Consider the following 12079-nt stretch of genomic DNA (forward strand, 5'->3'; position numbering starts at 1 on the left):
GGGCAGATTGGCCTCAGTCCTGGTCTCTTTCTGGTGACATGTTGAAGCATAGGACACAAGAATCTTAGGCCTATAACACTCCCAAGTATTTTCATCTAAATTATAGAACAATGTCTGGCGTGTAGAAAGTGCTTGTGAAATAGTTGTTAAATAATAAAAGTACTTTTATTCCTCCCCACACCATCATGGAGGCCTTGCAGAAGCTGAGGTAGGGGTGGTGAGGGCAGAGCTACTAATGGGAAGCACAGGGCACGGAGGACCAGATTTGATGAGAGGACTGGACTAGTTTCCTCATCACTGGGGGAGGAGGCTTGGGATGATGGCTTGGGGTCTTGGGTATGAATGGAGATTGTAGGGAAGGAGGAGAGGGCAGGTTACATATCTGGGCTGGGGGTTGGGGGCTCAAGGGGGGAACCCAGCAGCCTCATCCCTTCCTGCCTCAGTCACTAACAGAAGGATCTCAAACCAGTGGCCCTAGAGCCAATCTCAACTATTGGACATGTTTCCTTTGGTTCACAAAGTTTTGCAAAAATTATTGGTTGCTAACATTTAAACATTGGGATATTTCAATGAAACAAGCTATAGCCCCAGCTTCTCTTAGAAGACCTGGCCTAACTGAGCCCCACTCCCCTCTGGGGGCAGTTTTTGGAGGGTCAGATCTGTCTTCCCAGATGACCAAGGGCCCATTTTTCCTTGGTCTGAGGCTACTTGGGAGGGAGCAAAGAAGAGGGAGACCCACAGTGGCTCTGGCCCCGGGCCATCTCCCATCTCAGACTCACCTTCCAACCACATGGCCACCATTACAGCACAGACCTTGGACAAGACGCTCCTGGGAGATCATCAGGGTGGGATTCAAGCAGGAAAGATCCCCAGACTGTCATCAAGTCTGCTGGTGGTTGGGGGGAAAGACACAATTGAAGAAGAGCTTGGTCATGTTTTGTGACTCTCTGTAAAAGACTTTGACAGGCAAAATGACGAAGAAGACTGGAAACACCTGCACAAAGAGGAGCAGATTTCTGAGATGCAAGAAACTCAGGAAAAAATAATAAACGTAGGTACGAAGAGAGAGACACAAAGTTAATGAGGGAAAACACTAAGAAGTGGTGAATCTCTGGGAAGGATATTTGGGTTCATAGCACTGTACTGTTTATGTAACTTCTCTATAGTTAAAAAATTCAAGCCTGACCTGTGGTGGCGCAGTGGATAAAGCATCAACCTGGAAACACTGAGGTTGCCAGTTCAAAACCCTGGGCTTGCCTGGTCAAGGCACATATGGGAGTTGATGCTTCCTGCTCCTCCCCTCCCCTCTCTCTCTCCCCTCTCTATAATGAATAAATAAAGTCTTTTTTAAAAAAAAAAATTCAAAATGAAAGTTGGGGAAAATCAATAAAAATTTTAAAAATAAAGTTAACACAGAATAATAAATCACAAGATAAAAACAAGAGTAAAAAAATGGAGGAAAAAGTAAATTTAGGCTTGGGTAACTTAAAAGTTAAATAATTTAATTGAACTTAGGAAATATATTTATGTATATAATACATATGATATATGAACTATTATAGATATTTTTTTTCCTTTTAGGTAAAAGTAAGTGTTCTTCTTTGCCTTCCCACAATGTTTTCCTTTTCTTTCTCTTGGATTAGCTGCCAGTCCCTAACTCCTTATGCATCTTGCTGGTGGTGGGGCCTTTCCCATTCTGTCTGCCCAGCCCGGCCTGAGGGGCTCCGTGACCGGCGCTAGGGCTGGCAAGCTCCTGCCTGGCTGCGGCGGCAGGGAGATGAGTCTGCAGTTCTCAGAGCTTGGCTCTGTGGTCATGGGGACGCACTGACGGCTGGCAGCCAGTCCCCTAACATCTCAGCGTCCCCATCCCCCCTTCCCTGCACCTCCACATCCCGGAGGTGTTGCTGCGCCCAGGGGGAGCCTGCTCCACAGCCCTGCACGCCCCGAGTCATTGGCCTACTATTGCTAAGAGTCTCTCCTTGTTTTCAGAGAACCCTGGCTTACGCAGCTGCAGGACTTCCTGCCTGCCAGGCAGGTATTATTCTCTCAGTGGGGGCAGCTGTGGCACAGAAGGGCTCAGTCAGTTAACTGCAGTCACACAGTTAATTAAGGGTCAGAATTGGAATTCCAAGCCAACTTTGTCTGCCTCCACATTGTGTGTGCGTGTGTGGCGAGGGGGGTGACAAAGGACAGCAGGGCCTGTTGGGCAAATAAGTTTGTAGCAAGTGTTTTTTAGGTTTGCTCGCTTGTATTGGGGCAGCCCATGCGTGTGTATTCTTTGGAAGGCTGCGGGTGCGTGCCCTCAGAGCAGCAGACTGCAAATTGCTGATTGCCTTCCTGCTTGGGAGGGGCCGTTACTGCTATTGTTGGCTGGAGAAGGGTTTTTTTCCCTCAGCAGGTTTTTGGCTGGAGAGAATCCAGAGGGAGAGAGAGTGCTGAGGGGCTTGGGGGCCCCAAGAGTTCGCTCCCGAGGTTTCAGCCAGCCTGTTTGGCTGGGGAGTGCTGAGTCTGGTGGGGGCCTGTGAGTCCAGGTGAGCCGGGAATACTGAGAGGCTTGGGAGCCCTGCCTGTTTGCTCGGCTGCCATTAGGAGACTTTAATAAACAGATGGTCCACCATTTTCTGGCTCCACTGATTCTTCACTGTCAGCCTGAATCCAATGAGAACCTGCATGGCCACAGCCACGGCCACTGGCCGTACAGGGCCCCACATAATTTTGGGAGGTCTGAAGAACAGAAAGCAGGATGGGAAGAGGAAATAAGACCCCAGAGAAAATTTTCAGAACAAACCACTCCCCCCACACCACTGCCCCACCCTGGTCCAGCCTTCATCTTCTGCCTCCTGGACATGGCAGCCACCACCCCCCTGGTCTCCTGCTCCTGCCCCTGTCCCTACAGTTTCTCCCGCACACAGCCAGAGGGAGCCTTGAACCTCTGAGTCAGGTCAGGGCCCTCCTGTTGAGCCCTGTACCTCACTCCCTGTAAAAAGCCCAAGTCCTCACCACGACCCTTAAGCCCCCTCCAGCTGGTTGCCTGTCACCGCTCTGGGCTTGTCATTGCCTTCCCCTCAACCTCTCACTCACTCGCTCACACAGCACCAGCCACTGGCCTCTCTGCTCTTCCTACAAACCCCAGCTGCCTTCCCAGCCTTCAGACATTTGCACTTGCCCCTCCCTCTAGGAATTCACTCTTCCCGTAGATGTGCCCCTGGGCCCACTGAACCAGGAGAGTAAGAAGCTAGAAAAATTCCTTGGCGAGTGGAATGGGAAAACTGAGATAGATAGTTGAACATACTGGCCGAGCAATAGACAGCTAGATACAGAAGGCCACTTTCTTGGAAATAGTATCTAGGCCTCAGTTGTATTTCAGCTCCAGGCCCTGAAATGCAGCAAAACCAGGTGGGTGACACCAGGACCAGCTGCAATGACTAATGACCCCCTGCTCTGGCACTGACCAATCAGTAGAGACCACTACCCTATAAGGGTACACCTGGAAAAGCTGATGAATACACTATTGAGATCCTCTCCTGGGACCTCCCCTAAGATCTCCACCCTTAAAGGACCTTAGGACTGAGGACCCAGAACTCTCTCCCTCCCAGGAGCATGCACACACAAGCCTTTCTCTTCCCCCTTCCCTTCTCTCCCCACAGGCGTGTAGCTCCTAAACTCTAAGGGTCGTCTGGAGACTTGCAACCAGGGGAGTAGTGGACAGTGGCAGCTCATTCTGGGCCCACCCCCTGCGCCTGTCTCCATGGCCCCCTTTTCTCTGACTTCCCGGAGTAGGCTCCTTTCTTTCCCATAAGGTCTCTAGAGAGTAAAGCAGCCCCCGCCGCCCCTTCTCTCCTGTTGCTGCTTCTAAACCCTCCTGTTTCACCGTCCTCAGCTTTAATAACCTTACTCTCAGTGTCATAAGGTGCCAAGAAACTATAAAACTTAGCATTAGCAATGCCATTTTAAAGAGGAAAAGTCATGTGGCCTGACCTGTGGTGGCGCAGTGGATAAAGCGTTGATCTGGAACCCTGAGGTCGCTGGTTCGAAACCCCGGGCTTGCCTGGTCAAGGCACATATGGGAGTTGATGCTGCCTGCTTCTCCTCTGTTCTCCCTTTCTGTCTCTCCCCCCCCCCCCTCTCTAATAATAAAAATGAATAAATAAAATTTAAAAAAATAAAAAGGAAAAGTCAGGCCTCTTACCCCCTAATTTCTGTGGAGAAAGGAAAGAGAAGAATGCAGGAGGAAGGGCTTACAAGCACAACTGGGTCAGCTAAGTCATAATTTAACTACAGAGCAAAGAAGATAGAACTTATCTGAAAACCCCTTCCTCTTCTCTTTTCTTAAAAGCCTTTAGAAAAGAATGTTTATGTACCTTAGTTAAGAATTCCTACATTCTGACTCACCCTCCCATCCTAAAGTCATGAGAGTGACTATACCTCTAGACAAAGGGATCACAAGCCCCTCCTTACCCACCCCAGCCAGAATGTGATTTTGTCTATAAAAGCGGCTCAGACTGTATTGGGGCCTACCTGATTGGGATTGTGCCCCGTGTAGGTAGCCGGCTAATAAACTCCTCCTTTGAAACTTTCCCGTAACTTGGGTGTCTTTGTGGAACTCGCTAGTCACTTTACAACATCAAAACCACCTGGACTCGGGTTGGGAAACTTTTCCTGCAAGAAGTCAAGAACCCATACACTACCAGCCGGCCCTAGGCAGACCCAAAGGGCCAGATCCCCTTTCTGGTAACACCATCCTCATCTCTTTTCTTCAGGGCTTTGCTCAAACATCACTGTCCCAGTGAAGCCTGAGCTGTACGTTGATCAGGTGTCCCTGATTCTACTTCCCTGCACAGTGGGACACTCCTGCTTATCAGCAGGGCTGGCAGCCTCTTCGAGACTACTCTTGAGGCGGCTATGAGGATTCTACTTATCAGTGCCAACACCAATTTCCACCAGAGGAAAGACATGACCAACACACAAGTTAGTTGCAAGAATCACATAGGCAGTTTATTACTCACAAATCCTTTTGGTTTGCCTGGGTACAGTTTAAGGGGGCCCCGTCGGCATGCTCCTCTCAGTTGTCTTTGGTCAGGGTGGTGTGGAGACAGTCCACATCAACCTTTGAGTCTGGGTGACTACCGCAGTGGGGGGGGGGGGGGCTTAGCTTTAGTACCTTTTCTGGCCAATGCCTTCTAGCAGGTGTCAATCTACAGGATTATCACCTCAAACCACCTTTTTGGGAGTTCCTCGCAGGGAGCCCTTTTTATGTTCTTCTACTGAAATGTTACATCAAGCCACTTGTAAGACGTTCCTAGGGAAGCCTCCTGTCTACGTCAACCCACAGAGTTATGACATCAAGCCACTTCTTATCTATATGTAACTTCACACACACACTCACTGAGCCCTGCATGAAAGGCAGAGTCTGTTTATCATATCTGTACACATTATACTGAATCCTATCCAGACAACATAACTTTATTTAATTTCCTTAATTGCTTTTAATATTATATCTTAATTATTTTTATATATCTTCCATATTTCTCTACATTTCTGTATGTTTAATTACTATAACCTTATATTACTGCAACAATCACTTTCTTGGTGAAGTTCCCCTTGGTCACTATATGTAACCACAGCTTCACCTTGGAATCTACCACCCCTCTCCACTCTATTCTGTTCTGTCCTTAATTTTTTTTCTATAGCTCTAGTACATACCACCTTCTGAAATACTGTATAATTATATACCTATTGGTTATGTCTATTGTCTCTCCTCTGGAATGTCAGCTAAGTGAGCGAGGGATCTTTTCTGTTCTACTCCATCTGTGTCCCCAGCCCTAAGCACAGGTACATGTTCAGGAAATAATTGTGAATAAATGAAAACCATTCTACTATATCCCAGGCCCCATAACAGATGAATCAGGTACCCAACTCTCCCTAAATAGATCACACTTTGAGTGTACACAGTAGGCCCACAGGTGGAAAGGGAAGGAACTCAGAGCCAGAAAGCCTAGATTCAAATCCTAGCTCCACCTCCTTCTCACTGTGTGATCTCAGGTGAGCAAGTCGCCCTCTTCAGTCTCATTTTCCCCATCTTTGCAATGGGGATGAAAATAGCACTCGCCATGCAGGGCTGTCCTTTGGGTTCAATAGAGTTGTTGTGTGAGAAGCTGACAGCGTGACTAATTCTGAGAGCTGTTCCTTTCCTGGAAGGGGTGGGGTGGGAAGGGCACGGCTGTGTGTATTCCAACGGTTAACAATGGAACATTTGTAGGGAGGGGACCTCAGGCATGGAAAATACAACCACCCCTGTGGGTTCCAGACAAGTCTCAGGTCTCAGAGGGCAGGTCTTCCTGGACATTTACACTCTTTGAAAGTGAGTGTAAATTTGCAGGATTGCTGCAACAAGAAATACTGGTTTGGGAATGTGAGCCCCTGCGGTGGGTTCCCATTTTATCCTTGTCCCTGCAATGAGCAGCAGTGAGGGTTGGGGGACTCTCCCACCTGCAGCTCCTGAAGCTAAGACTGGATTAGTTTAAGACAATCTCTGGGCCGCAATGATTGGTTCAGTGGGGCCCAATCAGAGTGAAGCATGGGGAGTTTGTTTAGTAACTGGGGGAAGAGGAGACTGGGGTTTGCTTTGGATAACAGGGAAAGCGCATCCGAAGCCTGAAAATTGAACTCTTTTGTTACCACAAGAAAAGCCAGCGTGAGGACAAAGCCAAAACTAGAGGGCCACAAACTAAGAGGAAGGCCGAGAACTGAGTCAGCACTTATTCAAGCCATCCCTGATTTCACTATGGAATTTTCAGTTATGTAATCAAACACTTGACTTGTTTGAGTTGTTACTGGACAAGACACCTGGTGGCCTCTCAAGTCTGTAGGTCCTTTGTGCAGAAAAGAATTTCACAACACGAGTCCAGGTGACTTTGAGAGTAAGTGAATTAAATCTGGGGACAGTGAAACAAGGAAGGGCCTAGGATAGAAGAAGCAACAGAAGGGCCTGGGTAGGGCCGCTCTGGCTCCCTGGGAAGTCAGGGAAAGGGGGCTCTGGAGACAGGATCAGAGGGTGAGCTGGGGACAAGCTGCCACTGCTCACTGGTTCCCTGGTTGCAAGTCTTGTGAGGACCTTACAGTTGAGTACAGTTCTCCCTGTGTGGGGAGAAGAGAGGAAGGGGGTAGGGGGAAGGAAGAGGCTTGTGCATGCTCCCGGGAGAAATAGCATTCTGAGTCCTCAGACCTAAGGTGTTTTAAGGGCGGAGATCTTAGGGGAGGTGCCAGGGTCAGATCTTAATAGAATATGTATCAACTCTCCAGGTGTGTCCTTTCGGGTCGTAGTCTGCACTGATAGTTCAGTGCCAAGGCAGGGGTCATTAGTCAGTGCAGGTGGTCCTGATGTCAGCCATGGCTTTGCCTGTCTGGTTTTCTGCGTTTCTGGGCCTGGAGCTGAAGCACAACTGAGGCTTAGATGTATTTAGTGCAGGTCAGAACCTTGTTGTCCTGGGGGCTTTAATACTCAAGGGTTATTCTCTGCTGCCCTTGTTCACTCCCCTGCTCAGGGGGTTTATACCGCATGACCAGCAACATGCCAGGGGAGGATCCGAACCGACCCACACGACCAGTGATATGCTAGTAGAGGAAAGGTTACCCTGAGGATGAGATCCTTGTTTTCCTAGTTTTGCCTGTTGCTAGGCACCTGGGGCTTTCCACCCGGGTGACCTTCTGCACCTAGCCTGTTGTCCTTGCTCTGCTCATGTTTGTTTAACTGCCTGCCACAGAGTGAGTTTTAATGTGGTTTCCTCCTATTTGTATCTAAGAAAGGCCAAACTGGTATACAAAGAAAGTCCATGGACCCAGAATCTCAGCACTTTTACTGGGGTATACCACAAGGTTTTACTTAGTTTGAACCAATGCATTTCTTTTAGCTTCGAACAGATCAAGAGTCCCTAGAGGCCGATAAGTGCTTACCTCAGTCAGGTCAGCACTCTCTGTGGTTAAATCTGGGTCCTATTTATCTGGACAGACATCTTTGCAATGGAGCTGTTTACCTTCCCTGGTCCCACCTTTAAAAGGGCCAAAATGAGTTAGAAACTGAAAGGTCATCATCATCTTATCAATTAAAAATCACCTATAATTGAGCAGTTACCAGGAGTTTACTTTTCACATGCCATTTTGTTTATACTTCACAATAATCCCATGAGCTAAGGACTTCTATCACCCTTTCTACAGAGAAGGAAACAGGCCCAGAAAAGTTAAGTGACTTGTCCAAGGTCACACAGCTCAACTTCAAGTGACAAAGCTAACAATTCAAAACAAAACTATTGGACTCTACTGAGTCCACACTCCCACTTGGCAAGCTTATCTGTGCTGATGGGCAGGACACACTCCCGTGCTCACATGGCCTCCCCAGCCTACAACAGCCACCGGCTTGCCTCACCCTCCTTGCATGTGGGTTTCTGAGCCTGATGAGCAAAATGAGACTGCTTGGAGGGTGTGGAGATTACCCATACATACTCCAGGATCCTGAAGTGTAAAAAGAGGCGAAGGGCAGCAGACTGGGGTCAGAAGAGTAGGCAGGTCAGTGCATATGAGGGTTCAAGTGCTCAGCTAAGATGCGTGGACTTCATCCTGAAGGCAGCAGTAATCAAAATAATATGCATCCTGCTGACTCTCTGAGTGACCTTGTGCAAGACAGCGGATCTCTTTGTGCCCCAGTTTCCTCATCGGTAAAACAGAAGGAGCTTCTTTCCAACTTGGCCCTGACAAAATGGCTCCCGCAAAGAAGGGTGGCGAAAAGAAAAAAGGGCCATTCTGCCATCAACGGGGTAGTGACCAGAGAGTACACCATCAACATCCACAAGCGCATCCACGGTGTGGGTTTCAAGAAGCGTGCTCCTCATGCGCCCAAAGAGATCCGGACATTTGCCATGAAGGAGATGGGAACGCCAGATGTGCGCATTGACACCAGGCTCAACAAAGCTGTCTGGGCCAAAGGAATAAGGAATGTCCCGTACCGGATCCGGGTGCGCTTGTCCAGAAAACGTAATGAGGATGAAGATTCGCCAAACAGGCTCTATACACTAGTCACCTATGTACCTGTCACCACTTTCAAAAATCTACAGACAGTTAATGTGGATGAGACTTAATTGCTGATTGTCAAATAAAGTGATAAAACTGCAAAACAACAACAACAACAAAAAACCCAGAAGGAATAATAACACTTCCCTGGGCAGGTTGTTATGGGGATTAAATGAGCATATGGCAGAGTCACTTTCAGCCAGTAGATGCCCACCTGTATCCCAGCCCCCCTTGCAGATGGGTGGGATCATGCCGAGTTCTGGCCAAGGTGTTATGAGCTATGAGTGTGACTTCCAGCGTGAAAAATTGAAGAGTCAGGGTGCACATATTATGAGAGTGGCATCACAGGATGTAAACGAACTTGAATGGTGCCCTAAAAAATACTGTGGAATTTGTAAGGAGAGAGAATAATCCTTGGTCATGTTTGGCCAGGAAGATACCAGGTTAGTGACAGATACAATGGCTACTCAGCTGCCATCCAGAGAACAGTGCAGGCGCAAAGGAGGAAGGAGGGCTGGAAACAGAACACTGTAAAGTTATAGCTAATTTGCTTGCTATTCTTTCTGTTAATGGCTTCCTGGCCTTTACTTTGAAATGTAGCAAAAAGTTTACCTTTGTAGGAACGTCAGGAAAACCTTACATTGGGGAGGGACCCGACAATTAAGGAAGTTTATTTATTTATTTGTATTTTTCTGAAGTGAGAAGCGAGGAGGCAGAGAGACAGACTTCCACATGCACCCAACCAGGATCTACCCAGCAAGCCCGCTAGGGGGTGATGCTCTGCCCACCCAGGGCATCACTCTGTTACAACCTAGCCATTCTAGCACCTGAGGCAAAGGCCATGGAGCCGTCCTCAGTGCCTGGCCAACTTTGCTCCAGTGGAGCCTTGGCTGTGGGAGGTGAAGAGAAAGACAGAGAGACAGGAGAGAGGAAACGGTAGAGAAGCAGATGGGCGCTTCTCCTGTGTGCCCTGGCTGGGAATCAAACCTGGGACTTCCACATGCTGGGCCAATGCTCTACCACTGAGCCAACCATCCAGGGCCAATTAGGGAAGTTTAAATCACAATAGTGGTTTATAAAACCCTAGCCACAGGAATTATTGTGAAAAGGTAAAGCCTGTAAATTAATTAAAAACTTAGACCACGAATCCTAAATCTTTACTTTTTAGCCTAAAGAAAACTGAGTCCATGTGAGAAATTTCACAGATAATCCCCAGAGGCACCAGGACCTGGCTGTTCCTGGGAAATACCTGGCCCTGACTGTCTTGGAGATTTATCAAGGACGCCAGATAGGACCACGCTGATTAGGCCTGTGCTACATCAGAAAGAACTTGCAGAGGAGGTGTTTCTGCGGCTGAATCCCTCTCCTCCTGCTCATCGTCAAGTCAGTGACCAAGGCCATAAACTAAGATATGCTATCAGCCCCTAGCCCCTATATCTACACCACTCCTTCCTGCAGCTCTGGGGTAGGGGTGGGGGTGGGGGGCTGACACCCTTTGTTGCTCTCAGCCTGCTTGCACCCAGGTGCTTTTAAAATAAAATTTTCTTTTGGAACACACTAGCTTCGTGTTTCCAGTTTGGCCCACGGTTTCTGCCTTTCAGTTGGTTTGCTACTACAGATAGACTCTCCTGGCTGACTTGATAACACTCAATGTCAGCTGTCATTATTATTGAAACATTTTAAGCAGGGAGGACCCCCAGGAGGACAGTTATCCAGCAGGGTATACAGTGACTCAACGTCAGTGGCATTGAGCTAGGAGTTCGTGCTGGAGGTTACGTTGGGCTAGCTGATGAGAACAGGCTGAGAAAGACCTCCCCTGGCAGCACCCACTCACCACAGGCCACCAGGTATCTCCAGGGCCACATGGGGAGGCCATATCAGTGGCATGCCTAGGAACAGCTCCTTATCATGGCACACAAAGTGTCCCTTGAGTCCTCTGTAGCACATAGGTCATAGACACTGTTCTCCATGTGGACCCAGGCCTCATGTCCTCATTGCAGGTCCTGTAGGGCCCATGATGGGCATCCAGCAATCCACAGAAGGCCCAGTATAGAGCTGCCTTGTCTAGTGGGCACAGAGGGGCTAGGCCCATGGTTGAGCTGCGGGCATCAGGGAGCCACATCCTGAGCATCTGTGTAAAAGTCCCCACCCAGACCAGCTTAGGTGTAGGGGGTGCTAGCTTAGCTTCCAGGCCTGTTACCCAGAGGTCGTGGATTCATGAGAGGCTGCGGAGAGTCCAGAGGCTGCCTGGGCTGTGATGGCCAAGGACAGGAAGGCCCGAGCACACTCCAGCCAGGGGCAGGAGTAGGCTGCTCATCCACCTGTAACAAAGGCGCCGGGGTGTCAGACAGCCCTGCCCAGACACCAGCCCCTTAGACACCCCCACCCATCCCCACTTCTGGCCCCTGTGATTCACTTTCCAGGCGGCGTTCAATGAGTTCTTTAAAATCACCAATCAGATCCGTCCCCTCCCTTCCTCAAAATCCTTCCATGGCTCCCTATGAAACTGGCCTCTGTCACCTCTCTGTCCTCATCTCCTTCCATTCACTCCATCGCTCACTGCTCCAGCTACATACCAGGCCACCAGGTACCATTCCAACCTCTGGGCCTTTCCACTGGCTGTTCCCTCTGCCTGGGTACTCTTCCCTCCTGTGTTTACACAACTCCCTTTCTCATCTGCTCCAGGTCCCCACCCCAGTGCTCCCTGCCTGTCCTTTCTTGAAGTGTAACACCCCACTGCATTCTCTTACCTCCTTCCCTGCTTTATTTTTCTCCAGAACAAACTGTATTACCTTCTGCCTTACTAGAAGTTATGTATATTATTACTGTTAAGTTATTATTTACATTTCACTGTAATAATTATAATACCATTTATTGGTTTATTGTCTTTCTCCAGAGACTTTTGTCTGTTTCAGCAAAATAAAGTTCATGCCCTTGGAGAACTCCTGTTCTGTCAGGAGGAAGACGGACAGGAAGTCAGGAGGAAGACAGATCAGGAAGTAAAGAAGTGATCAAT

At 48.6% G+C, this 12079-nt stretch overlaps 1 pseudogene; it reads left to right on the forward strand.

The window, feature by feature from the left end:
- The first annotated feature begins 8743 nt into the window (after positions 1-8743).
- On the forward strand, positions 8744-9164 carry LOC136380693 (large ribosomal subunit protein eL31-like; annotated as a pseudogene).
- Positions 9165-12079: the final 2915 nt, after the last annotated feature.

Source organism: Saccopteryx leptura, chromosome 9 (assembly GCF_036850995.1).
Source record: "Saccopteryx leptura isolate mSacLep1 chromosome 9, mSacLep1_pri_phased_curated, whole genome shotgun sequence".
NCBI classification, from domain to species: Eukaryota; Metazoa; Chordata; class Mammalia; order Chiroptera; family Emballonuridae; genus Saccopteryx; species Saccopteryx leptura.